Here is a 26,684-nt window from a genome sequence, read left to right on the forward strand (position 1 = left end):
AAGCGGATTTGATAGCAGCCATCATGGAACACGACAGTGCAGCTCCCCCCAATGTGAATGTGGAGGAGACCAAATTCCAGAGGGAGGTAAAGAACAGACTGGCGTTCTATGGCCCAAACTCTGCAGTAGAGATCATATGATGATGGCTGATGTGCGTACTGATCTGAAGGAAAAGATGGCCGAGTGGACCAGGATAGAGCTAGTCAAGATGGAGAGGGCAGAGCGGACCAAAGTGGAGCTGGCCAAGATGGAGATGGCAGAGCAGAGAGAGGAGAGTCAGCGAGCAGGGGGAGCTCTGGCCTTCGTCCAGGTACCTTCAACAGTAAGCCACAAAAAGATCCAGTATAATGCCTTCCGACAGTTGGGAGAGGCAGAGGAAGACATTGATGGCTTTCTGCAGGACTTTGAGCGGCAGTGTACCCTTCATCAAGTGAAGCCGGAGGAATGGGTTCAGATTCAGGCCAGAAAGCTGACAGGCCGGGCAGCGGATGCCTATCACATGGTACCTGATGAGGACTGTATGGACTATGAGCGGATCAAAGAAGTGATCTTGGCCCAGTATGTGCTGACACCAGAGGCATACCGCCAAAAGTTTCACGGACTTATAAAACGCGTAACCAATACCCAAGCTGAATGGGCCTGTAAATTACGGCCGTCACTGCTACAGTGGGTACAAGGGAGCCAAGCAACCACTAAGGAGGACGTCCTCCAGCTCTTCCTGTTAGAACGATTCTTTAATGGACTAAACCCCGAGACACAGAAATGGCTTCAGGACAGGCGGCCAACGACTCTTGAGGAAGCCACTCATCTGGCCGATGAACATCATGATGCCAGGAGGCCGCAGTTGTCTGGATCAAAGGTGGTCACTAGGGGTCCACCCATGGACATGGAGGGCCCCAAACCACCGAAGATTGTAGGGGGACCAGCTAGAAACCTGGCCTACCACAGTCCCCCTGGGGCGCGATGCCACACCTATCGTCAGCTGGGCCACCTGCAAAGACAATGTCCCAACCAGACTCAGCATACCCAGTGGCCAAAGGCGGGAACAGCTACCTTCAGCTGGGCTGCTGTACACTGCTACCAAGGCGAAGCTGACTCGGCATTGGGGGCTACGACTAACCAAGGGGTGGAAGAGATGGAGGAAGAGCTTCATGAAGTAGACCCCATACAGGCAGCCCGGGCAGATAATCGACAACAGCATCTACAGGTCGTGTGGGTTAATGGGAAACGTATGCAGGGACTAAGAGATTCTGGGGCAACTTTGACCTTTGTGAAGCCTCATCTCGTCCGGGACCACGAGAAGACAGACCGGACAGTGGCAGTCCATATAGCAGGGGGAGCTATACATCGATTGCCCACTGCCAGGATTTACCTGAACTGGGGAGTCGGGGATGGTCTTGTTGAGGTCGGCTTGATGGAGGATTTGCCTGCAGATGTCTTGCTGGGAAATGACTTGGGGCCCATGTTGTCTGCATTCTCGGTGGCCCCTCTGGCTGAGACCAATCCTGTGACCACCCAGAGACAAGCTTGAGCTGCGGAGGCGGAATCACACTCAGAGGAGGCTCAGGTAAGACATCCCAGCCCTACACGTATTCCCATAGCCAGACACATTTCTTGGGCCACCCCAGATGAATTTAAGAGGGAGTTACTTAGAGGATCCTTCATTAGAGGGATATCGTGGGAAGGCAAAGGAGGGGAGAGGAGTACTGGAAGGGGAACAGTTTGTATGGAAGCAGGGACTCCTCTACCGGATCACAGAGCAGCACCACACAGGGACGAGCCCCACTATAAAACAACAGCTGGTAGTTCCCAAGAAGTATAGGCAGGAGTTACTGCGAATCTCTCATGATATACCCTTGGCCGGGCACTTCGGCGTCAGTCGCACCAGGCATCGTCTGACACAAAACTTCTTTTGGCCGGGGGTAACCTATGATGTTCGTCAGTGCTGCCAGACCTGTGACAGTTGTCAGCGCACTGGCAAGAGGGGGGATCGATGCAAGGCCAAATTAAGCCCCCTCCCCATTGTGGAGGAACCATTTAGCCGAGTAGCGGTCGATCTGATAGAGCCGTTAGCCAAACCCAGTCTGTCCGGGAGAAGGTATATATTGACAGTGGTAGATTATGCCACACGGTATCCATAGGCGGTTGCATTACCTAACATACTGGCAGAGACGGTGGCGGCCGCCCTGCTCCAGGTTTTCTCACGGTTTGGATTTCCCCGGGAGATTATCTCGGACCAGGGTACCCAGTTTAAAGCAGAGGTGACCAACCAACTGTGGAAGCTGTGCGGCGTAAAGTCCATTAGAAGCGCCCCATACCACCCGCAAACCAATGGGCTGTGTGAAGTGAATGCTTTAACGGGACATTAAAACAGCTCATTGGGACTTTTACCAGGACCTACAGGGACTGGGAGAAATTCTTGCCACACCTCCTGTTTGCCTATCGGGAGGTGCCCCAAGAATCCACGAGGGTTCTCCCCGTTCTAGTTGGTATACGGGAGACGGGTAAGGGGACCCCTAGACTTAGTACTGGAACACTGGGAGAGGGAGGGCCTCATAGAAGGGGTACCTATTATACCCTATGTGCTGGAATTCCGGGACCGCCTACAGGAGTGACCCAGGTTGTACGTGAGAACCTGCAGGTGACCCAGCGGCGCCAGCGTGTATGGTACGTTCGGAGGGCCAGAGAGAGCACTTTGGAAGTAGGACAGAAGGTCCTGGTGTTAGAGCCCACTAAGCAGAATAAGTTTCAAGCTGCATGGCAGGGGCCCTACCAGGTAGTGGGGAAAATAGCCGACACAACCTATAATGTCGCCGATTGTGACGACCCCAGGGTTATCCGCATGTTCCACGTGAATATGCTGAAGCCCTACCGGGAGCGCCCTTAAGAGGTAGTGGCCATCTGTGCACCAGAAGCAGAGGATTTAGCCGGACTTCCCTTGCCGGATGTCTTAGGGCAAAGGACTCAGTTTAAAACATGGAACCAGGTACACTTGGGTGAAAACCTAGGCCCCCGGAAGAGACAACAGGTGGAGGCGTTGTTGAGGCTGCGACAGAGGATGTTTTCAGAGAGACCGGGGTACACTCGCCTGGCACAACACAAGGTTGAGACCCAGGATCAGACCCCCCTACGACAAAACCCCTTCCGCATCCCTGAGTCTTACGAGAGGGGATGCGACAAGAGATACAAGTAGGGATGAGCTTTCCGATATTGAAATATCAGAAATCGGCCCGATATTTGCGATATCGGAATTCCGATTTCCGATTCCGATATTTTTTTCATATCGGAAATCCCATAATCCTTCAGCCTCTGAGCGCTCCGTGGAGCCAATCAGGAGCTGAAGAATTGCTGACAACATTGTGTAACTCCCCTAAGCTTGGTAGGAGGCGTCCAAACGTGCTAGCTAGGGGCTGCGCTGCGATTGGCTGGCTGGATGGTGTGATCAGGCAGTATAAAAGGCTACACCTGCCATTTCAGCCTCACTCTACTGTGAAAGCAGATAGGGATAGGTTGCTGTTGGAGATAGGGAGAGATCTCGGATCTTATAGCGATACAAATTGTTTTTCAGCGACTGTAGCAGCCCCTGTGCATTACAGAAGCAGTCTTTTTCCTCACTGACCCCGCTCAGTTTCATTTTTTGTGATGTGCAGGCTCTCAGTGAGGTGCTTAGTGAGACAGTGTAGAGCACATTCACTGCAGCTGCTGCAGCTCCTCTTGCTGCAGCACTGTGTGGTGTGTGTCTCACTGCCTTTTCTTTTCATCCCCTAAATCCCCTTCCCCTATTTTTTCCTAAAAGTTAAACACTATATAGGGATTGTGCTGTGAGGGACCCAAACAACCTCTGTGGCTGGTGCCACACAGCACCTGGCCCAGTCCCGGTGAATCCTTTTTTTTGGTATCACAGCAGTGTCATTAACTGCGCTGTGACATCCGACCGTAATGTGTACACCAATACCACAAACACGTTACTCTTTGTGTAGGCCACACAAGATTCAAATAAAGTGTAGCAGACACACCATCATCATACAGTGCCATTAGTGTTTCTTATACCTGTTTGTTGTCCTACAGGAATAAGCACACTAATTCCTAATAATTACTTTCTTGCCATTCTGAATCCATCGATAGAGATGAAGAAGGCAGGGAGTAAGGGACGTCCCCGCGGCGGCCGCGGAAGAGGTGCATCAGCAGCTAGATATGGTCCACATCCAGAGCAAGCAGCAGGCACAAGTCACTCAGCAGTCACTTTCACCCGGCAGCAGTCATTTATTTGCAGCTTGTTAGGAGTGCAGGGCCATAGGCTGATAAGAGAGGATCAAGTAGAAACCGTTGTTGGTTGGATGGCAGCTGAGGAATCCACCTCAATGAGCACAGCATCCTCCCAGGACCTCTCCACCACATCCGGTCAGGCCACTGAAGAGCAGCACCCATCTGCTTCTTCACCGCCCACTAAATTGCCCAGACATTCAGAGGGCCAGGAGCCAACCTTAATCCTCTTCTCAGAATCTGTTGGCTTGGAATCTGTGTGCCATCCAGACAGCACACCTGCAGCTGAAAAAGAGGTAGTGTGCACAGATGCGCAACCACTGTGTCCGTCTGAGGAAGAAGTGGAGGGTGGGCCAGTGCCCACAGTGACCAGACCCCAGTCAGCAGATGATGATGAAACTCAGCTGCCAGTTTCTGCTGACGAAAGTGTATTGGATGACGAGGTCCTTGACCCCTCATGGCATGCTGAGGGGCAGCAAGCAAGTGGGGATAGCTTAGAAGAAGAGCTTGCAGGTGTGGCGCAGCGTGGCCATCCACGTGGGAGAGGAAGAGGGAAAAATTGGTTGTCGGCTCTCTCAACTTCAGCACCCGTTAGGAGCAGGGCTCTTTTAAAGAACACAAGGGATGCTCCCCAGAGTTGTGGTGCATGGGCCTTTTTCGACCAAGTTGCAGATGACGTTACAGTAGTCAGATGCAAGCTTTGTCGACAAACGTGCGGAGAGGAAAGAACGTCAGCAACCTTAATACCACCAATATGTTGACGCATGTCAGGAAGAGGCACCCTGTGGAGTGGCAGCATCACACCCAAGATGATTCGCCACCTGCAGCTGGTTCCCCACCTTCCACCTCTTCAGCCACAGCGGCCACCTCTTACTCCAGCTCGCAAACAGCTTCTCCCGCTTCCTCGCCAGAATGCCAGGGTGCATCTGCAAGCAGTGTTGTGCGGTGGCACACTGTATGCACTTCGTCAGCATCAGCATCCCAATCGCTGGTATCCTCACACTCCCAATCCAGTGTGCAGCCATCTGTCACACAGGTGTGGGAGAAAAGGTGCCCGTACTCGGCAAACCACCCACGAGCACAGGGCATGAATTCTCGCATTGCCAAACTACTTGCAGTGGAAATGCTACCATTCTGGCTGGTGAGCAAGCCAGCCTTTATCGATATGCTAGGGTTTGCAATCCCACAATACTGCGTTCCCAGCCGCTTCTACTTCAGCAGGCAAGCTGTCCCTGCCCTGCAACAGCATGTGGAGCGTAAAATTAAGCATGCGCTACAAAATGCAGTTAGTAGCAAGGTCCACCTGACCACCGACGTGTGGACCAGTCAGCATGGCCAGGGACGCTACATTTCCATCACCGCCCATTGGGTAAATGTAGTTGAGCCTGGAACTGAAGTAGACAGTGCAAGTGCGCGGGTCCTGCCAACTCCATGGATTGCAGGCCTCTCCTCCATACAAAGTGACTCCTCCTCATACTCCTCGTCAGACTCGCCTGCACCCAGACGTACCACAACAACTGATTTCAGCACTGCATCGGTCAAACATCAACAGGCCGTGTTGAAATTGGTTTATCTGGGTGATGTTAGCCACAGCGCAACCGAGTTGTGGAGCACGCTCAAGGAGCAGAGCGACATGTGGCTTGCGCCGCTCAACCTCCAGCCAGGTATGGTGGTGTATGACAACGGCCGAAACCTGGTCGCGGCTCTGGGCCTTGGTGGTCTGACTCACATTCCATGCCTTGCCCATGCCCTAAACTTGGTGGTGCAGAGTTTCCTTAGGAACTATCCTGACCTTGAGGAGCTGCTGCACAAAGTCAGATACGAGTGCTCTCATTTGCGGCGTTCAAGCATGGCTGCATCGCGCCTTTCAGCCATGCAGCGCAGATTGGGCCTGCCCGAGCACCGCATCATTGTTGACCTCCCCACCAGGTGGAATTCGACTTTGCATATGCTGCGGAGATTGTGTGAGCAGCAACATGCAATTATGGAGTTGCAGCTGCAGCAGGCGCAAAGTAGGCGCCACACATCTCAGCCCTCCCACTTTACAACCACATAGTGGGCATCCATGAAGGACATATGCACCATTTTGAAGTGCTTCGAAGACTCCACTCTGATGGTGAGCGTGGATGCTGCCCTACTCAGCCTAACTATTCCCATTATATGCCTTATAGAATCATCACTTAAAGGACTAAGGGATGAGGTTTCTCTGGAGGAGGAGTATGATGAGACACTTGGACCAACCACGCAATCTTCATCGGCCCGGTTGGTACAAAGCTCTGTGGGTGCCTCACAAAGGTCCAGGCAGGACACAGCAAGTGAGGAGGATGAGGAGGACTATGAGGATGAGCCAGAGGAGGAAAGTACACAGCGCTCTACTAGTAGTCACCAGCTAGAGCGTGGATGGGGTGATGCAGAGCAGCCAGAGCACATTCCTCCAGCTGGTGACAGGGATGCATGGCCAGTTGGCAGTCTTCAGCACATGAGTAACTTCATGCTGCAGTGTCTGAGAAACAACCCACGCGTGGCTCGTATTCTCCACACAAATGACTACTGGGTGGCCACCCTCTTAGATCCACGTTACCGGGACAGCCTTCAAAGCCTAATTACACCGTTGAACCGGGCGCGTAAAATGCAGGAGTACCAAGATGCACTGGTTAAATCACTCATGTACTCTTTTCCACTGCATAGCAGTGATGCGCGTGCACTAGCAACCACCTCAGTGCGTCCTGGGCCCAGCGGAATATGTTCCGAAGCCGGTAGCAGAAGCAGTACATCTGCTACTGACAGGTTCAGTATACCCAACCTGTTCTAACGGTTTCTGAACCTGCAAACAGTTCGGGCACCATCAGCACAGGCAGTGCAACGCACTAGGAGGCAACGTTACTGTGACATGGTGGCACAATACCTCTCAACCCCTGTCAGTGTGCTTCAGGAAGGATCTGCCCCCTTCAAGTTTTGGGTCTCCAAGTTGGATACATGGCTCGAGCTTAGCCAGTATGCCTTGTGTCTTGGAGGTCCTGGCTTGTCCTCGTGCCAGTGTGATTTCTGAACGTGACTTTAGTGTAGCTGGCAATGTACTAACAGACCAACGTACCAGACTATCCGCTGCAAATGTGGACCGGCTTACATTCCTAAAAATGAACCAGGCCTGGATTTCTGGTGACTTTTGCTGCCCTGGGTCAGAGTAGACAGGTTACAAGCATGGTTGGTAGCAGTATGCATACTCTGTCATGTGCCTATGTTGCACACAGTGTCATCTGTTATGCCAGTGCTCTGGCCTCTACTACCAACATCTAGCTCCTGGCTCTGTGACTGACTCTTTCACCTCATACTGTTTTCCATGGGCTCTAGTACCGCCAGCTAGTGCTCATTTCCGTGACTGCCACTTTCACAGCATGCTGTGTTTCTGGGCAACAGTAACGCTAGCTGTACCTCGCTAGACCAAAGTGGAAAAAAAGGACGACAGATGCCAAACACCTATAGGCAGAAGCACAAGAGGCGGGATCCAGCCACGCCGGCTGTTTCCTGGCAGTGACGTGCAGACACAGGTGCCTCCCCAGAGGGGTAAACCGAGTTCCAGCATCGCCATCTGGTTCTCGGGAGTGTCCAAGGGCACGGGTACCTCCTGCTCCAAACCGTGTTTTGACAACGCTCACTGTTACACAGTTGTGTCCGCCGCACTGTTCCACTCCCCCGCCGTACATCATTCCGGCTCAGTTTGCTGTTATCCGTGGTGTCGGCAGTGTAGGAGCCCCCTATGTGGACTCCGGGACCTGGCGCTCAAGGCTGGTCTCGACAGTGCCAGTAGGCCCTCCTCCTCCCCTGCAGCGACTGCGGAGTAAAGAAGACTGTGTCCGGGTTGCGGGGGCAAATGTGGCTCTTGCACCTTCTGCCGAGAAGACATTACTCCGGTAGAAGACCCAAGACAGGAAGACAGATGCAGAAGACCCAAGACAGGAAAACAGATGCAGAAGACCCAAGACAAGAAGACAGATGGAGATGTCCCCGGACTCCTGTCTTTTTGCTCTTGAACTTGCATCTTTGTGTGGTATTTTGGGGCTTCTCGGCAGTGCTTTTGGCTTATGTCACTAGTACATTGTGGTATCCGGGCTACAGTAATGTCAGCTGTTGCCCAGTACAGCCACTGGCACTTTTACCTTCTGCTGCTTATCTGGGTTCCAGTAACGTCAGCTGGTTCTCAGTAGAGTCAATGGCTTAGGTCCCTCCTTTGTGGTATCCGAGTTCCAGTAACGTCTGCTGGTCCTTGGTAGTGCATTCTGGCACAGGTGCCTCCTGCTTAGTTAACGGGCTCCGGTAACGTCAGCTGGTGCCCGTTAGTTCCATTGGCTCTTATGCTGATTTCTGCTGCCTATACGGGTTCCAGACACACCAGCTGGTTCTCTGAAGTTCCTGTGCCTACTGTTACTTCTGCGTATTTCCTCTTGGTTTGGGAAATTCTGCGACCAGCCAATAGCAGGATAACCATAGACAGAGGTTTAGGAAGCAGTAGGAGCAGATGTACATGAACCAAAAGCAGAATATCAATACGCAGAATTACTGAATAACTAATATAATCAGCAGAAGAAGACTAAGCATGGTTTAAAGGGAGTGTATCCGTTCCTCCATGTGGTGCTCCTGGAAACTCCCTGCAAAGCGAGGTGAGCTGAACATGGACACAGGTCAGTCAAAGGGCATATTGACACCACCACCGGCAGTTTTAATTTAATAATGTAAAATGACTAACCCTAACTATCCCTAACCCTTACCCTAACTCTTACCCTACTAACCATAAACCCTAACCCTACCCCAACTAATCCTAACCCAAAGAAAAAACACTGCTGTTAAGAAGATGTTTTCCTGCTACAGCTTTCGCTCTGTGCATTTTTCTAGCGATATTTTTGCTCCTCTGCCTCTGCAAACTCCTTCCCCATTATCCTGAGGTGTTTCCCCTCCATTTTATCCATTATATAGCACTGTAGTGGTCATTTTGTAATTCCGATTTTTTTCTCCCATTGACTTGCATTGATATCGGAAATCGGAAATTCCGATATCCGATATTTTTTCAATATCGGAAATCGGAATTCCGATACGATATCTGGCAATATCGCTCATCCCTAGATACAAGAGATGCTGCGTTTAGGGGTCATTGAAGAGTCAGATAGTCCCTGGGCATCCCCCGTAGTGTTTGTGCCCAAGAAGGATGGGACTACATCGTTTTGTGTAGACTATCGTAAGCTCAATGAGAAAACAGTGACGGATGCATACCCCATGCCGCGTGTGGATGAGTTGTTAGACCAGCTGGCGGGGCAAAGTATGTGACCACCATCGATCTATGCAAAGGCTACTGGCAGATTCCCCTTAGTCCTGACGCTATTCCCAAGTCGGTATTTGTCACCCCATTTGGCTTATTCCAGTTTCGAGTTATGCCATTTAGGATGAAGAATGCCCCGGCGACCTTCCAAAGGCTGGCTGACCGGCAATCTGGATGGTCTCCAGGACTATGCTTGTGCCTACCTGGACGACATCGCCATCTACAGTGCGACATGGGAAGAGCATCTAAATTACCTAGAGACAGTGTTGGACAGGATCCACCAGGCCGGAATCACCCTGAACCCAAACAAGTGTCACGTGGGCAAAGCAGAGGTTCAGTATTTAGGGCATTGGGTAGGAAGTGGGAAACAGCGACCAGAGCCAAGATTGAGGCCATAGCCAAATGGCCCATCCCGCGCACTAAAACCCAGGTCATAGCGTTTCTAGGGACAGCGGGGTATTACAGGAAATTCGTTCCCAATTACAGCAGCGTAGCAAAGCCCCTCACTGATCTGACCCGTAAGGACCAACCCTGCTAGGTAACCTGGACCTTAGAGTGTGAGGAAGCCTTCCACCAACTAAAGGACTCCCTCACCAATACCCCTGTATTAGCCGCACCTGATCCAACTAACGTTTCCTGGTTCGCACAGATGCTTCTATGTTTGGATTGGGGGCAGTACTGAGCCAAGTCGGGCCGGACGGCCAAGAACACCCGGTAGCTTACCTGAGTTGGAAACTACTGCCCCGTGAAGTAAGCTATGCGGCCATCAAGAAGGAGTGCCTGGCGGTAGTATGGGCACTCAAGAAGTTGCAACTATATTTGTATGGACGAGTTTTCCCTCCTAACGGACCATAATCCCCTAGTCTGGCTTAATCGGGTCTCCGGAGACAACGCCAGATTGCTGTGGTGGAGTTTTGCCCTACAACCTCTGGACTTCACCATCCACCACAGACCCGGCAAACAAAATGGTAACGCCGATGGACTAAGTCGACCATCGGAACTTGTACCAACCCCATAAACTTCGATCATCCCCAAACCGATCCATTGAGGATCAGACTGTGTATGCCGATCGCGTCGCTGAAAAGGGGGAGCCGTGCTACGTGCTACAGAACCACTCAGCACCCAGAATATGTTGTGCAGTTATATGTATGTATAATAGGTTCTATGTGAGATGTATGTCCCTAATGCATCAGCCCACAGGCTGCGCCCCTGGGCAAAGGGGACACGATATTCTCCTTTTGTCCGCCCTCCCCCCACCTTTGTAATTCACACAGTAAACATCGGCAGGCTCCAGCCACCTGCGGCTTTTGTAATGCATGTCTGGCCTGCCGCTTTCCTATTGGCCTGCCCTCTGTATCTGTGTGATATATTCTGTGTCCTGTGAGTAAATTGTTTATAAAAGAGGCTAAAGGAAATAAGAAAGCGCAATAGGGTCTTATCCGGGTGGTGTTAGGAATAAATGATAAGAAATTCACTCACCTTTTCCAGGGGAGATAAAAGCACATAATCGACTGTCAGCTGCTGCACGCCCAAAGGTCCACTCCGTGACCGCCAATGTGAATCCTTATGGATAAGATATTTTTCGGACTTACTGTGCGCTGCTTGTCAAAGTTCAGTAGTACCACATGAAGGGTTTTAACTGTTTAATTTCCAACGCGTTTTGAAGTTTCTAATACTTCTTCATCAGATGTCATCCCCTGAGGAAGAAGTATTAGAAACTTCGAAACGCATTGGGAATTAAACAGTTAAAACCCTTCATGTGGTACTACTGAACTTTGTCAAGCAGCGCACAGTAAGTCCGAAAAATATCTTATCCATAAGGTGAGTAAATTGTTGTCAGACTGGAAATTCGTGGAGAAGCAGTGATCTTTTATATGCGCCCATGTAACCAAGGAATTCCAGCCAGTGTCATTCATTCAGACTCCAGCCAACGCAGAGCGGACCTCCGAAAACACGGCGTGGTACTGAAAGAGGTACTCCTGCTTGGTAGACCCCGTTACACCGACTTTACCCTTTAGTCGGCCAATTTTGTTCAAATCGACTTTTGAGCAAGTCAGGTTTCATGAAACCCGACTCGACCCTAAAAAAGGCAAAGTCGCTCATCTCTACTACTTAGTAAAAGATAAGAAAACATCTACAGTACATATTGGCATAGTGTGAGATTCCAGCTCCAGGGGAAACGCAACCGCTTCTCTAATAGACCACTAGCACTCAATAAATCCTTTCCACCAATCCAGTACTATAACACCCAAAGACATGAATTATATTATAATTAAATAATGATGATTCATTTATAATTTACCATTTATCCCTTTTTAATGATTTTTGCTCTACACTGTTGTGCATTATTATTAGTGATGGGTGAGCACTAAAATGCTCGGGTGCTCGTTGTTCGGATCGAGCAAATTGGAATACTCTGGTATTGGGGAGTACTCAGCATGACAGTACCAAAGGATTAGACAGAACGGATAGTCAGGATGTAGCAGCAGTCAGAAACCAGAGAAGCAGATACACAGTACAGAATCAAGAGACGAACTCACAGCAGGGGACAGAACCAGGTCAGAACCATATAAGCAAGCTAGAAGACAATCAGAAGGCACAGGCACACCGGGGTCGCCACACTCTGCCAAGGGCAAAAGTATAACTGACGGGGATTGGAGTTCCCCAGGGCTATAAGAAGCTCTCCTTGAACCAAAGAGAGGCCACAATAATTAACCCCAGGCGTGCAGGTCAAAGCCAGCACTGGGCTCAAGACATTAACTCCTGACATGCAGGTCAAAACCTGCACTGGGATCATGACAGCTAGTTCCTGCTTCACCATTGTCGGTGAACTGACTCTCCTTCTCCCCTTCCCACTCTCTACAATACACTGCAAGAGTAGGGCTTTAAGACAGCATTTCTATGAATGTCTGTATCGAACCAGTACCCACACCAAGAACTTTGTCAGACTCAGATGCAGACCTCTGTTCTCAGGCGGAATTCTAGTATTATGTGCAACAGTAACAGCTGCAGGTGAATGTATAAGCACGAGCATATCATTAACACAAAACTGAAAATAAAGATTAACAACAACCACAAGATGGATTTCATCAACGGAAGTTTCATTTAAATCAGTACAACGGCGCTGACCTGACAGTGTCTGTAGTTTACTCCGCACAATCCTGCTGACAGGTTCCCTTTAACTGGAGATGTAAAAAGGGTGAACATGAGACAATGAAGGCTGACTCAATATACCAGAAGGGAGGAGTTACTTGCATGAGAGCCAGATTACAGGTAGACAGGCAGATCAAATTTGAAAAAGCAAACCTAGTTGCGTAGCAATAAAACATTAATAATGCAATCATAATACAATACTGCAAAATTACCAAATTATGGTACATGGCTGGATCACTAAAAGGCATGGAGAACCAGTGCTGGAGCCGGGAAAGCTGAAGAACATTATCATGGTGGATAATAGAATTTTTTGATTAAGATGCTACTTCCATTTTTGAAGAACATCAAGTCCAAACATTGTATTCCTATTTTATACTAAAATGTACCCACAATACAACCAATACAACTGGCCCTACTTAGTGTCAGGCCTCTTGTAGAATTTTTGAAATATAATGTTATTCCGCAATACGAAATGTATCACTTAAAAAAAGGAAAGTAAATTACCTAAGCAATTAGATACCTCTAAAAATAAAATATAATGTTATTGGAAAGCAGAAAAGATACAATTCACTGTTATTATTTCTTCTTAAGTATTCTACATTAATACACACATACCGTAAAGTAGGATCCCAGATACAGTAACAGGCCTGAATTTAGAGCCTTTTTTCCTGTAAGATTATAGCCTTGTTATATTATTTCCAGAAAGGCTGTAGATGTATTTTCATTACCATAAGTAGAATTTTGTATTTTCGATTAGACATTTAATCTGTTTCTGCATCTCTTCTACAGCGAGGAAAGAGTGGGCACAAATTATACCAGTATTAAATTGTGCTCTGCAATCTTACAAGATGTGAACCTTGTATGCTAATACTATAATGGAGGATTAAGGCAAAATTGGAAGGTTTTATCAATGTGAACAGAATGTAATAAAGATGTTGTGTATATGATGTTACATAACAGAAAAGAAAACTATAAGCAAAAGAATAGACAAGTAATGATGCAATGAAGGTAAATGACAAGCAGAAAGTTTCTAAGAGGACTCTCACATACTTCTCTCCCATCTTAAATATAAATTGTGCACACAGAACGTATAATGGATTAGTAGTATATGAAATATGTATGTTGTCCTATACATAATGTTGAAAATTAAAGTACGGTAGCTATATTCTTGTACATAGGGGCAGTATTATAATAGTTATATTCCTGTACATAGGGGCAGTATTATAGTAGTTATATTCTTGCACATAGGAGCGGTATTATAGTAATTATATTCTTGTACATAGGAGGCAGTATTATAGTAGTTATATTCTTGTACATAGGAGCAGTATTATAGTAATTATATTCTTGTACATGGGGTGCAGTATTATAACAGTTATATTCTTGTACATAGGAGGCAGTATTATAGTAGTTATATTCTTGTACATAGGGAGCAGTATTATAGTAGTTATATTCTTGTACATAGGAGGCAGTATTATAGTAGTTATATTCTTGTACATAGGAGCAGTATTATAGTAATTATATTCTTGTACATGGGGTGCAGTATTATAACAGTTATATTCTTGTACATAGGAGGCAGTATTATAGTAGTTATATTCTTGTACATAGGAGGCAGTATTATAGTAGTTATATTCTTGTACATAGGAGGCAGTATTATAGTAGTTATATTCTTGTATATAGGGGCAGTATTATAGTAGTTATATTCTTGTACATGGGGGCAGTATTATAGTAGTTATATTCTTGTACATAGGGAGCAGTATTATAGTAGTTATATTCTTGTATATAGGAGCAGTATTATAGTAGTTATACTCTTGTACATAGAGGCAGTATTATAGTAGTTATATTCTTGTACATAGGAGGCAGCATTATAGTAGTTATATTCTTGTACATAAGAAGCATTATTATAGTCTGGGGCGGACCTACCACCCGTACAGCCCGTTCATTGAACGGGGGAGAGGGGGCCCCTCCAGCCTCCAGCACCGCATGGCTAATTCATGGCTCCCAACCTCCCGATTCCCGCGGGACAGTCCCGTTTTTGATACCTCCCTCCCGTGTCCCGCCCGGATGCTATTTTTCCAGCATTTCACTGAGCTGATAGACCCATTGCAGCTTGCCCTGCAATGATGTGGCTAGGCTATGTATTTTGTGCGCACATGACCTGTGAGAGGGGAGGAGTCAGGGGTCACATGATCAGAGGCCTGAGGCTCCATGTCTGTCTGTACTCTGCAGGACTCTGCTGCACTAGTTGTCATTGTGCTGGTCTGGATAAGGTAAAGTTTCTGTGTGGGGTCAGGAAGGTTTTACAGTGTGGATGTAGCAGAGCGGTGTGTGTTTGAGGTGTACGGAGCAGAGCCATATGTGTACGACGTGTACGGAGCGGAGCCACGTGTGTACGAGGTGCACGGAGCGGAGTCACGTGTGTACGAGGTGTACGGAGTGGAGCCGCGTCTGTACGAGGTGTGGGGATCGGAGCCGCGTGTGTACGGAGCGGAGCCGCGTGTGTTCGATGTGTGGGGAGTGGAGCCGCGTGTGGACGAGGTGTACGGAACAGAGCCGCGTATGTACGAGGTGTACGGAGCGGAATCGCACGTGTACGAGGTGTGGGAAGCGGAGCCCCGTGTGTATGGAACGGATTCATGTGGGTACTTGGTGTACGGAGCGGAGCCGTGTGTGTATGAGGTGTACGGAGCGGAGCCGCGTGTGTATGAGGTGAACGGAGCAGAATCACACGTGTACGAGGTGTGGGGAGCGGAGCCGCGTGTGTATGGAACGGATTCATGTGTGTACTTGGTGTACGGAGGGGAGCCGTGTGTATACGGAGTGGAGCCATATGTGCACTGGATGTACAGAGCGGAGCCAAGTGTGTACGAAGCATACAAAGTGAGCTTTTCCCACAGACACAGGAGTACATGTCGGAGCCCCGAGGAGCACTTTAAAACTCACATATGACGTTCCACTGGAAGTGATGTGTTGGAAGCTGACCTGAAATTAGGTAATTTCATGAGGCGATTGTGACGGAACCAGGAATGCTTCAAATCCATCACCATGTTCTCCTCCGACAGCACGGACAGCAGGATCGCCTTGGAATCAGGGATGCCGGCCATGTATGCGGATCATGATATGTCCTGCACTGGGAGGCTCAGGTGGGCATTACAATGGGAGCCGGACTGCTATGGTATCTTTATAGAATCTTTCTTTCTTTCTTTCTTTCTTTCTTTCTTTCTTTCTTTCTTTCTTTCAGGGCTGGCGGAACGCACCAAATTATAAAATAATAGTAGGTGCGTTCGCAGCCCGGGGTCCACCGTGCAGAGGTGGTACACTGCTGCTAGGTAATGGCGGAAGAATAGAGCGGCGTAAAAGCAGTCACACGTGGGTTACGTCACCCAATGTGAACAAGTGCGAACTCTGTTAATGCACAGAGTTGCACAACCGCTAAACGTAGATGCCGGAGCCTGTTTAGCTCACAGAGCCCGGCCAAAAGAGCGCAGTGTACGGCAACAGATCTCTACCCCAAGGACACGGAGTTAGAGTCCCTCTAGGCCCACTGAGTGTGCGGCATCACTGCCACAAGCGCCGCTATAGACGCTGGCTATGAAGTGGAGCACGTGCACTGAGGCATGCCGAGTCCCTGGTGAGGACAGATGCCTGACTCAACCTCTGTCCTGCCTACACCTAAGCCTGGGTGCTAGTGGGATGCCCTCGCACACCCAGTTAGTGATGCCAAAAGTGGATCGCCCCTCACACCCAGGGCAGCGGGGTACTCGGTACTGGGCCAGTGTCAGGGGGAATGTGTGTCACAGCAGCGGTGACCCTGTCCGTGGCCCTGGGCACCCAATATCAATGGCGGTGATGTTAATGGTGTTAAGGTTTATAAGAATAGTTTGTGACGCCACCCGTGGTGTTTGGCAAGTAACATGTTGAGCCAACGCTGCATGCAGATCCGCTGGGACTGATGGTGTGGTGCAGCAAAGATGGTGTAGCTCCCCACAGGTGGAGCTGTAGTCCCAGGGCAGTATAGGTGCAATGGATGAGGAGAGGCACAGAATGGTATGGAGGCTGGTACCCAGGTGTAGTGGTGCGGGAATAACTGGAGGACACCCGAGTATGCGGTTCCAAAGCTTTACTCACTGTTTGCAGTTCACTCAACTGCCTGCCTCCGTACCGTGTTCTCCAGGTCAGGGCTCCAGCCAACCTCCAGGCAGGATAGGATTCTCCCTTCCACACTCCGCCAACATGTACCTCACTGAACAACTCCTCCAATGCGCCTTTAGGTGCGAAGCACTCCAGTACTTAGTTACCCTGGAATGCCTCTCTCTAGGTGTTCCTAGTCTCTACTTGTATGACAGACAGCTGTAGCCTGCTTCGGGGACTCCTCTCTGCGTCCCGGCTCTCTATTCAGTTGCTGTTGTGTCCCAAGTCTATGATGGGAGCAAGGCGTTAGCGGCTCACTACTCCTCCGGTGTCTGTTGCCGGACATAAAGATCCAATCAACCTCGGGGATCAGGCCCCCCCGGCCTTTGTGCTCTCTGGACTGGAAGGGTTTTCTATCTTTCTTCAACCAGCTTCCCACCGTCCATCTATTCTCCTTCGTTCCGATCTGTTCTCTCTCTCTTATGGAATCTGTAGTCTCCAGTCTACGTCTCTCTTCTCCTTCTCTTCCTTCCTGTGCCAGCTGGCCCAGTTCACTGGGGCAGCTGCAGCACTCCCTCCTCCATCCCTTCTTCCAGGGATCCCCACTCCTCACCGAGTGGCTGTCCTCTCCTACTCCGCCTGCCCTCTTCTGCGGACTGACTTCAAATCCTACACCTTCCCTCTCTTTTATATCTAACTCCACCCGCCTCCCAGCACATCTCGTGTTACAAAGCAGGTTTCCACGAGGGGTGCTCTGCTAGCCTCAAGCCTGAAGCTGTTAGGTGGCCCCACTGAACTATCCTGTGTGCAGAATGCAGGTGTGGAGTGTGGTCAGGAGTTCCCACCCTACCTGGATGGTGGGGCACTACACCTTAGGAGAAGGTGCAGTACCTCTGTGGCGACTGAAGCCTCAGGGGCACCACACTAGCAGGCTAGGCTGCACAACACATGCGTACCAAGGGTAGGGGTTTCTTATTGAGTCATACGTGCATACATCACTCACTCCACATAGTCTGTAAATACAGTCTATCCTATCGCATGGCCGAGCGGCAATGCAAACCTTTTATAGCCGCAAGCGTCCGGGACCTTCTTGGCATCTCGGAAAGGCCAATCCGAACACGAGCAGGACCTGAGCACGTGACCTTCGATCTCCAATGGGAGATCACTCCACGGGCATGCTCAGTGGCCTGACATGGGGACTTAGTCCCTGGAGAATCTCGCTGCTGAGCAGCATGTATTGCCATAGATGTGCCAGAGGTGGCTTCAACAAGCAAACCAACGGAGCTGGTCTGAGCAACCTCCTCTGCGGCTGGAGAGGAATGGGAGACCGCTGGAAGTAAGGCTCGGGATTCTCGCTGTGCAGCGACAGAAATCCGATGCCTAATATTATCCCCCTCCTAGGGCACCCGCCTCACTCTGCTCAAATTCCACAATGAAAAGAGGAGCATGGATGTTCTCCACCGGGTCCGAGCCTCTGGACCATGACTAGTGTTGAGCGATACCAACCGATACTGAAAAATATCGTATCGGAATGGATCGGCTGATCTAAAAAAAGTATCGGGTATCGCCGATTCCGATCCCGGAAGTCCCATTCAAGTCAATGGAACAGAAATATCGGAATTAAAAAAAAACCCTTTCTTTCCCTGTCGGTTAATTCTACATGGAGAAAAACAACTAATAATAATGTAGAATGTATTGTGGGAGGTGAAGGAGACATAAAAGCCATAGAGCTTTAGCCCAATCAAATGGAATAGCAGGATTTTTTATTTTTTTAAAGACGTTCGTAGTTACAAAGATATTGACTATGTTAAAGTCTTTAATTTTTTGTCAGATATGTATATTTCACTACTTCCATGCTCTTCACCTTCTTTTTTACTTCTCCCACACTTTCTACTTCATCATCTTCAGCAGCAGCAGTATCTTCTTCTTCTTCTTCTTCTTCTTCTTCTTCTTCTTCTTTTATTCTTCTTCTTTTATTCTTCTTCATATTCTACTTCTTCATCTTCTTCCTATTCTTCTTCATCATATTCTTATTTGTGTCGGGCATTCCTGTAGTTGTTATCTATAAAAGTTTGAAGATTACACCTTCCGTTCAGCCTGTCACAAAAGATTTGCAACAGGATTTGTCCGCGTTCAGTTTGGCCTGCAGCAGCAGGCCTTTTCCAGGGGCACCACGAGGAGGAACGGACTCACCCCCATACACTGCTTAGTCTTCTTCTGCTTATAAATTAGATAATATCATTTGCTCTGATTGTTAGTCTTATGCTTCATGTTCTTCTGCTTTTGGTTTTTATGCTTCTTGGTCTTCTGTCTCTTGTTGTTCTGCATCTTGGTGGTTGTCTTCCTGTCCTTTGTCCTCTTGGTCATCTTCTTCAGGGTCATCTTTTAGGTATTCTTCTGTGTGGTCTTCAGGGTCATCGTCTTCAGGGTCATTGTCAGGGAGATCCAGAGTGAGAATCAAAAACCATTTCCACAAGCTTGAACTTGGAAAAGTAGCAGAAGGTACAAGAAGGCTGAGGAACTGCCGAGAACCAGCTGACGGTACTGGAACCCGGAGGGGCAGCAGAATGAACAAGAGCCAATGGCACAACCGTGGACCAGCTGACGTCGCTGGAATACGGTTACTAAGCAGGAGGTACCTGTGCTCCAAAGCACTACCAAGGACCAGCAGACGTTGCTGGAACTCGGATACCAAGAAGGAGGCACCTAGGCCAAAGGCACTGCCGAGAACCAGCTGACGGTGCTGGAACCCGGATGGGGAGCAGAAGCTGCAAGAGCAAATGACACTAGTGAGGACCAGCTGACGGTGCTTGAACCCGGTGGGGCAGCAGAAGGAACAAGAGCCAATGGGAGAACCGTGGACCAGCTGACGGTGCTGTAACACGGTTTCTAAGCAGGAGGTACCTGTGCTACAAAGCACTACCAAGGACTAGCAGACGTTGCTCTAACTCGGATACCAAGAAGGAGGCACCTTGGCCAAAGGCTCTGCCAAAAACCAGCTGACGGTGCTGGAACCCGGTGGGGCAGCAGAAGGAACAAGAGCCAATGGGAGAACCGTGGACCAGCTGATGGTGCTGTAACACGGTTTCTAAGCAAGAGGTACCTGTGCTACAAAGCACTACCAAGGACCAGCAGACGTTGCTGGAACTCGGATACCAAGAAGGAGGCACCTAGGCCAAAGGCTCTGCTGAGAACCAGCTGACGGTGCTGGAACCCGGATGGGTAGCAGAAGGTACCCATGAAAAAACAAAGTTGCAAGGCCGTGAGCCGGCCGCAGTTACCGAAACCCACAGTCCTACAGGGGGTGCTTGTCCTATTGGCACTACGGAACCAGCCTTTATTACCAGAACCCACAGCCCACATAGGAAGCATCGAAACTGCAGGCACCATAGACTCGGCTAACCCGACCGCCACACGACAGGACAACGTATTGGTGGCAAAGTGACGTTGACACTACCCGGAAACAGCAGGCGTGCTGGAACCAGGCTGGGCAGGAGGGAGTGCCCGTGCCAAAGACACTTCCGAGAACCAGCTGACAGTGCTGGAACCCGGATGGGTAGCATTAGCTACAAGAGTCAATGGAACTACCGAGAACCAGCTGACGGTGCTTGAACCCAGAGTGGCCGCAGAAGGAACAACAGCCAATGGCACAACCGTGGACCAGCTGATGGTGCTGGAACACGGTTTATAAGCAGGAGGTACCTGTGCTAAAAAGCACTACCAAGGACCAGCAGATGTTGCTGGAACTCGGATACCGAGAAGGAGGCACCTAGGCCAAAGGCTCTGCCGAGAGCCAGCTGACGGTGCTGGAACCCGGATGGGTAGCAGAAGCTGCAAGAGCAAATGACACTAGCGAGGACCAGCAGACGTTGCTGGAACTCGGATACCAAGATGGAGGCACCTAGGCCAAAGGCTCTGCCGAGAACCAGCTGACGGTGCTGGAACCCGGATGGGTAGCAGAAGGTACCCATGAAAAAACAAAGTTGCAAGGCCGTGAGCCGGCCGCAGTTACCGAAACCCACAGTCCTACAGGGGGTGCTTGTCCTATTGGCACTACGGAACCAGCCTTTATTACCAGAACCCACAGCCCACATAGGAAGCACCGAAACTGCAGGCACCATAGACTCGGCTAACCCGACCGCAACACGACAGGACAACGTATTGGTGGCAAAGTGACGTTGACACTACCCGGAAACAGCAGGCGTGCTGGAACCAGGCTGGACAGGAGGGAGTGCCCATGCCAAAGACACTTCCGAGAACCAGCTGACAGTGCTGGAACCCGGATGGGTAGCATTAGCTACAAGAGTCAATGGAACTACCGAGAACCAGCTGACGGTGCTTGAACCCAGAGTGGCCGCAGAAGGAACAACAGCCAATGGCACAACCGTGGACCAGCTGACGGTGCTGGAACACGGTTTATAAGCAGGAGGTACCTGTGCTAAAAAGCACTACCAAGGACCAGCAGATGTTGCTGGAACTCGGATACCGAGAAGGAGGCACCTAGGCCAAAGGCTCTGCCGAGAGCCAGCTGACGGTGCTGGAACCCGGATGGGTAGCAGAAGCTGCAAGAGCAAATGACACTAGCGAGGACCAGCTGACGGTGCTGGAACCCGGAGGGGCAGCAGAAGGAACAAGAGCCAATGGGACAACCGTGGACCAGCTGACGATGCTAGAACACGGTTTCTAAGCAGGAGGTATCTGTGCTAAAAAGCACTACCAAGGACCAGCAGACATTGCTGGAACTCGGATACCAAGAAAAAGGAGGTACCTAGGCCAAAGGCTCTGCCGAGAGCCAGCTGACGGTGCTGGAACCCGGATGGGTAGCACAAGGTACCCAGGAAAAAAACAAAATTGCAAGGCCGTGAGCCGGCCGCAGTTACCGAAACCCACAGTCCTACAGGGGGTGCTTGTCCTATTGGCACTATGGAACCAGCCTTTGTTACCAGAACCCGCAGCCCACATAGGAAGCACTGAAACTGCAGGCACCATAGACTCGGCTAACCCGACCGCAACACGACAGGACAAGGTATCAGTGGCAAAGTGACGTTGACACTACCCGGAAATAACAGGCGTGCTGTAACCAGGCTGGGCAGGAGGGAGTACCCGTGCCAAAGACACTGCCGAGAACCAGCTGACGGTGCTGAAACCCGGAGGGGCAGCAGAAGGAACAAGAGCCAATGGGATAACCGTGGGACAGCAGAAGGAACAAGAGCCAATGGGACAACCGTGGACCAGCTGACGGTGCTAGAACATGGTTTCTAAGCAGGAGGTACCTGTGCTAAAAAGCACTACCAAGGACCAGCAGACATTGCTGGAACTCAGATATCAAGAAGGAGGCACCTAGGCCAAAGGCTCTGCCGAGAAACAGCTGACGGTGCTGGAACCCGGCTGGGCAGGAGGGAGTACCCGTGGCAAGCACACTTCTGAGCAGCAACATGTGATGTTGAAGCCAAGGGGTCAATCATGCAGCAGGCTGAGGCCAACTTGAAGTGAGTTTTATATTGGTTGTACACAACTACTGATTGTAACCGTGCTCCACTTTGGCCTCTGGCTCTACTGTCTCTAGTATTTCCCCTGGCCTCCAACCACGCCAGTTGCTGCTCTGCAGAGTTGTCTGCACAATCCACACTTGTTCCTGAGTTACTGGGGCTCAGTCACGTCAGTTGATCCCCTGATGTGTGTCCGGCAAAGTTTCCACATTCCCACAACTATTAATGGGAATGGGATGTGTGATGTTGGAGGCAGCTGTAGACTTTGCCATCCGCACAGCAGGGGAACAGCTGGCGTTGCTGAACCCCACTAACACAGGAGCGAGTGATTCTATCTGTGCGGACGGCACTTCCAAGCTACAACTGGCTGTGTTGAAGCCCAGGATCAATGCTCCGAGCAGGCTGAGGCCTACTTGGAACAAGTGCAAAATAACATGTAGTGTGATGTTGGAGGCAGCAGGAGATTTTGCCATCCAACCAGCAGGGGAACAGCTGGCATTACTGAACCCCACAGACACAGGAGCGAGTGATTTTTTCTGTGCGGACGGCACTTCCAAGCTACAACTGGCTGTGTTGAAGCCCAGGATCAATGCTCCGAGCAGGCTGAGGCCTACTTGGAGCAAAGAGAAAAAGTGTTGTAGTGTGAGTTAGGAGGCAGCAGGAGACTTTGCCATCCACACAGCAGGGGAACAGCTGGCGTTACTGAAACCCACAGACACAGGAGCGAGTGTTTCAATCTGTGCGGACGGCACTTCAAGGCTACAACTGGCTGTGTTGTAGCCCAAGATCAATGCTCCGAGCAGTCTGAGGCCTACTTGGATCGAGGAGAAAAAGCGTTGTAGTGTGAGTTTGGAGGCAGCAGGAGACTTTGCCGTCTACACAGCAGGGGAACAACTGGCATTACTGAGCCCCACAGACACAGTAGCGAGTGTGTTTTTCTCTGTGAAGACGGCACTTCTGAACACCAACTGGCATTGTTGGAGCCCAGGATGAGGCATGGAGCAGGCTGAGGCCTGATGGTGTTGGCATGTGGAGGCAGCAGGAGACTTTGCCGTCTACACAGCAGGGGAACAGCTGGCAATACTGAACCCCACTAACACAGGAGCTAGTGTGTGTTTCTCTGCGAAGACGGCACTTCTGAGCACCAACTGGCGTTGTTGGAGCTCAGGATGAGGCATGGAGCAGGCTGAGGCCTGATGGTGTTGGCATGTGGAGGCAGCACTAGACTTTGCCGTCTACACAGCAGGGGAACAGCTGGCATTACTGAACCCCACTAACACAGGAGCTAGTGTGTTTTTCTCTGTGAAGATGGCACTTCTGAACACCAACTGGCATTGTTGGAGCCCAGGATGAGGCATGGAGCAGGCTGAGGCCTGATGGTGTTGGCATGTGGAGGCAGCAGGAGACTTTGCCGTCTACACAGCAGGGGAACAGCTGGCATTACTGAACCCCACAGACACAGTAGCAAGTGTGTTTTTCTGTGAAGATGGCACTTCTGAACACCAACTGGCATTGTTGGAGCCCAGGATGAGGCATGGAGCAGGCTGAGGCCTGATGGTGTTGGCATGTGGAGGCAGCAGGAGACTTTGCCGTCTACACAGCAGGGGAACAGCTGGCAATACTGAACCCCACTAACACAGGAGCTAGAGTGTGTTTCTCTGTGAAGACGGCACTTCTGAACACCAACTGGCGTTGTTGAAGCCCAGGATTAGGCATGGAGCAGGCTGAGGCCTGATGGTGTTGGCATGTGGAGGCAGCACTAGACTTTGCCGTCTACACAGCAGGGGAACAGCTGGCAATACTGAACCCCACTAACACAGTAGCTAGTGTGTGTTTCTCTTCGAAGACGGCACTTCTGAACACCAACTGATGTTGTTGGAGCCCAGGATGAGGCCTGGAGCTGGCTGAGGCCAACTTGCAGCACGTTTTATAGAGGTAGTAGACTACAACCGATTGTAACCGTGCTCCACTATGGCCTCCGGCTTCACTGTCTCTAGTATTTCCCCTGGCCTCCAACCCCACCAATGACAGCTCTGAAGTGGCGTCAGCACAATCCACACTTGTTCCTGTGTTACTTGGGCTCAGTCCCGTCAGTTGATCCCCTGATGTGTGTCCGGCAAGGTATCCTGCTCTGTCCCCAGTCACACTACTAGTAATGGGAATGTGGACAGAGCAGGAAACCTTGCCGGACACACATCAGGGGATCAGCTGACGTGACTGAGGCCAAGTAACACTGGAACAAGTGTGGATTATGCAGGCGCCACTTAAGAGCTGTCACTGGCGGGGTTGGAGGCCAGGGGAAATACTAGAGACAGTGGAGCCAGAGGCCTAAGTGGAGCAGGGTTAAAAATCAGTAGTAGTTTGAATGTGGATGGAGCAGGAGACTTTGCCGTCCACACAGCAGGGGAGCAGGTGGCGTTACTGAACCCCACTAACACAGGAGCTAGTGTTTTTCTCTGTGCAGACGACACATCTGAGCGACAACTGGCTGTGTTGAAGCCCAGGGATTATAGTTCAGGTGGTAGAAACATGAACACAACAGGAGACCCGGATACAGTTGCCAACCAATTATTTAGTCGGGAAGAGGACTGGCAAATTCTGGGGAGATCCAGGCCTTGTTCATTTTCAGAAAAGTAAGCCAGTCGACGTTATCGGAAGAAAGTCGCGTGCGACGGTCTGTTAGTACACCACCTGCGGCACTAAAGACGCGTTCCGATAATACACTGGCAGCAGGGCAAGCCAGCACCTCCAATGCATACTGGCTAAGCTCTGGCCATGTATCCAGCTTAGAGACCCAAAACTTAAAGGGGGAAGAGCCATCTGGGAGTACACTCACAGGGCAAGACATGTAGTCTGTCACCATCTGACGGAAACGTTGCCTCCTGCTGACTGGAGCCGTCAGTGATGGTGTAGACAATTGTGGCGGACACACAAAACTTTGCCACATTTGGGCCATAGTGGTCTTGCCTTGTGCTGAGGCGCTGCCGCTGCTCCCTCTTTGTGCCGAGTTTCCTCCACTGGCTCGACGCACAGAGGTGCTTTGTAAAGCACTAGCACCACTGCTGTCGGGTGGAATGGAAAACATGATGGACAGCACCAGTGTGTCTTGGTACTCCTGCAGTTTACGCTCCCGGTTCAACGTTGGTATGAGGGTTTGCAAGTTGTCCCGGTAGCGAGGATCTAGGAGGGTGTACACCCAATAATCAGCTGTGTAGAGAATGTGGGCGATGCGGCGGTCATTTCTCAGGCACTGCAGCATGAAGTCAACCATGTGCTGCAGACTCCCAGCTGCCAAAGAACCGCTGTCCCCTGCTTGAGGCGTGATCTCTGCCTGCTCTGCATCACCCCACCCTCGCTGTACATACTGACTATAGCTTTGTGTACCTCCCTCCTGTGGAGAGATGTCTTCCTCCTCCATCGACTCCTCCTCATCCTCCTCACAAAGTGTCCCCTGCCTAGGCCTTTGTGAGGAAGCACGTAGCGCAGACTGTCCAGAAGCAGATGGCATTTGGGACTCCTCATCCTCCACCTCTTCCAAAACCTCATCCCTTAGTGCTTGCAGTGTTTTTTGAAGCATGGAGATAAGGGGGACAGTCATGCTGACTAGTGCATAATCTGCACTCGCCATCCGCGTGGAATCATCGAAGGCACGCAAAACGAAGCAGATGTCCTTCATAGAGGCCCACTCATTAGTGCTGAAGTGTGACCGGCGCACATTGCGACTTGTTTGCACCTGATGCAGCTGGTACTCCATGACTGCTGCCTGCTGCTCACACAACCGCTCCAACATATATAACGTTGAATTCCACCTGGTAGGTAGGTCACATATGATGCGATGTTCCGGAAGGCGTAATCGGCGCTGCAGAGCAGCAAGGCGCGATCTTGCCGTGCTGGAACGACGCAAGTGAGCGCACTCTATGCGGACCTTGTGCAGCAGTGCATCAAGATCCGGATAGTCCCTCAGAAAGCTCTGCACGACCAAGTTGAGCACATGTGCCAGACATGGGATGTGAGTGAGGTTGCCTAGGCCAAGAGCTGCCACCAGATTTCGGCCATTGTCACACACTACCAAGACCGGCTGGAGATTTTCTGGCACAAACCACACGTCGCTCTCCTGCTTGATGGCATTCCAGAGCTCCTGCGCTGTGTGGCTTCGATTCCCCAATGAAATTAATTTCAGTACGGCCTGTTGACGTTTGGCCACGGCTGTGCTCATATCGGTCGTAACAGGCTCCTGCTGCGCTGTTTCAGAGGAACTTGAGTAGGAGGAGGAGTCAATATGTACAGACTGGATTCCTGCAATCCGTGGAGTTGGCAGAACACGTAGAGCGCCACTCTCC

The sequence above is a fragment of the Dendrobates tinctorius genome, unplaced genomic scaffold (genome assembly GCF_039654945.1).
Source record: "Dendrobates tinctorius isolate UK_male_01 unplaced genomic scaffold, ASM3965494v1 ptg000113l, whole genome shotgun sequence".
Taxonomy (NCBI): Eukaryota; Metazoa; Chordata; class Amphibia; order Anura; family Dendrobatidae; genus Dendrobates; species Dendrobates tinctorius.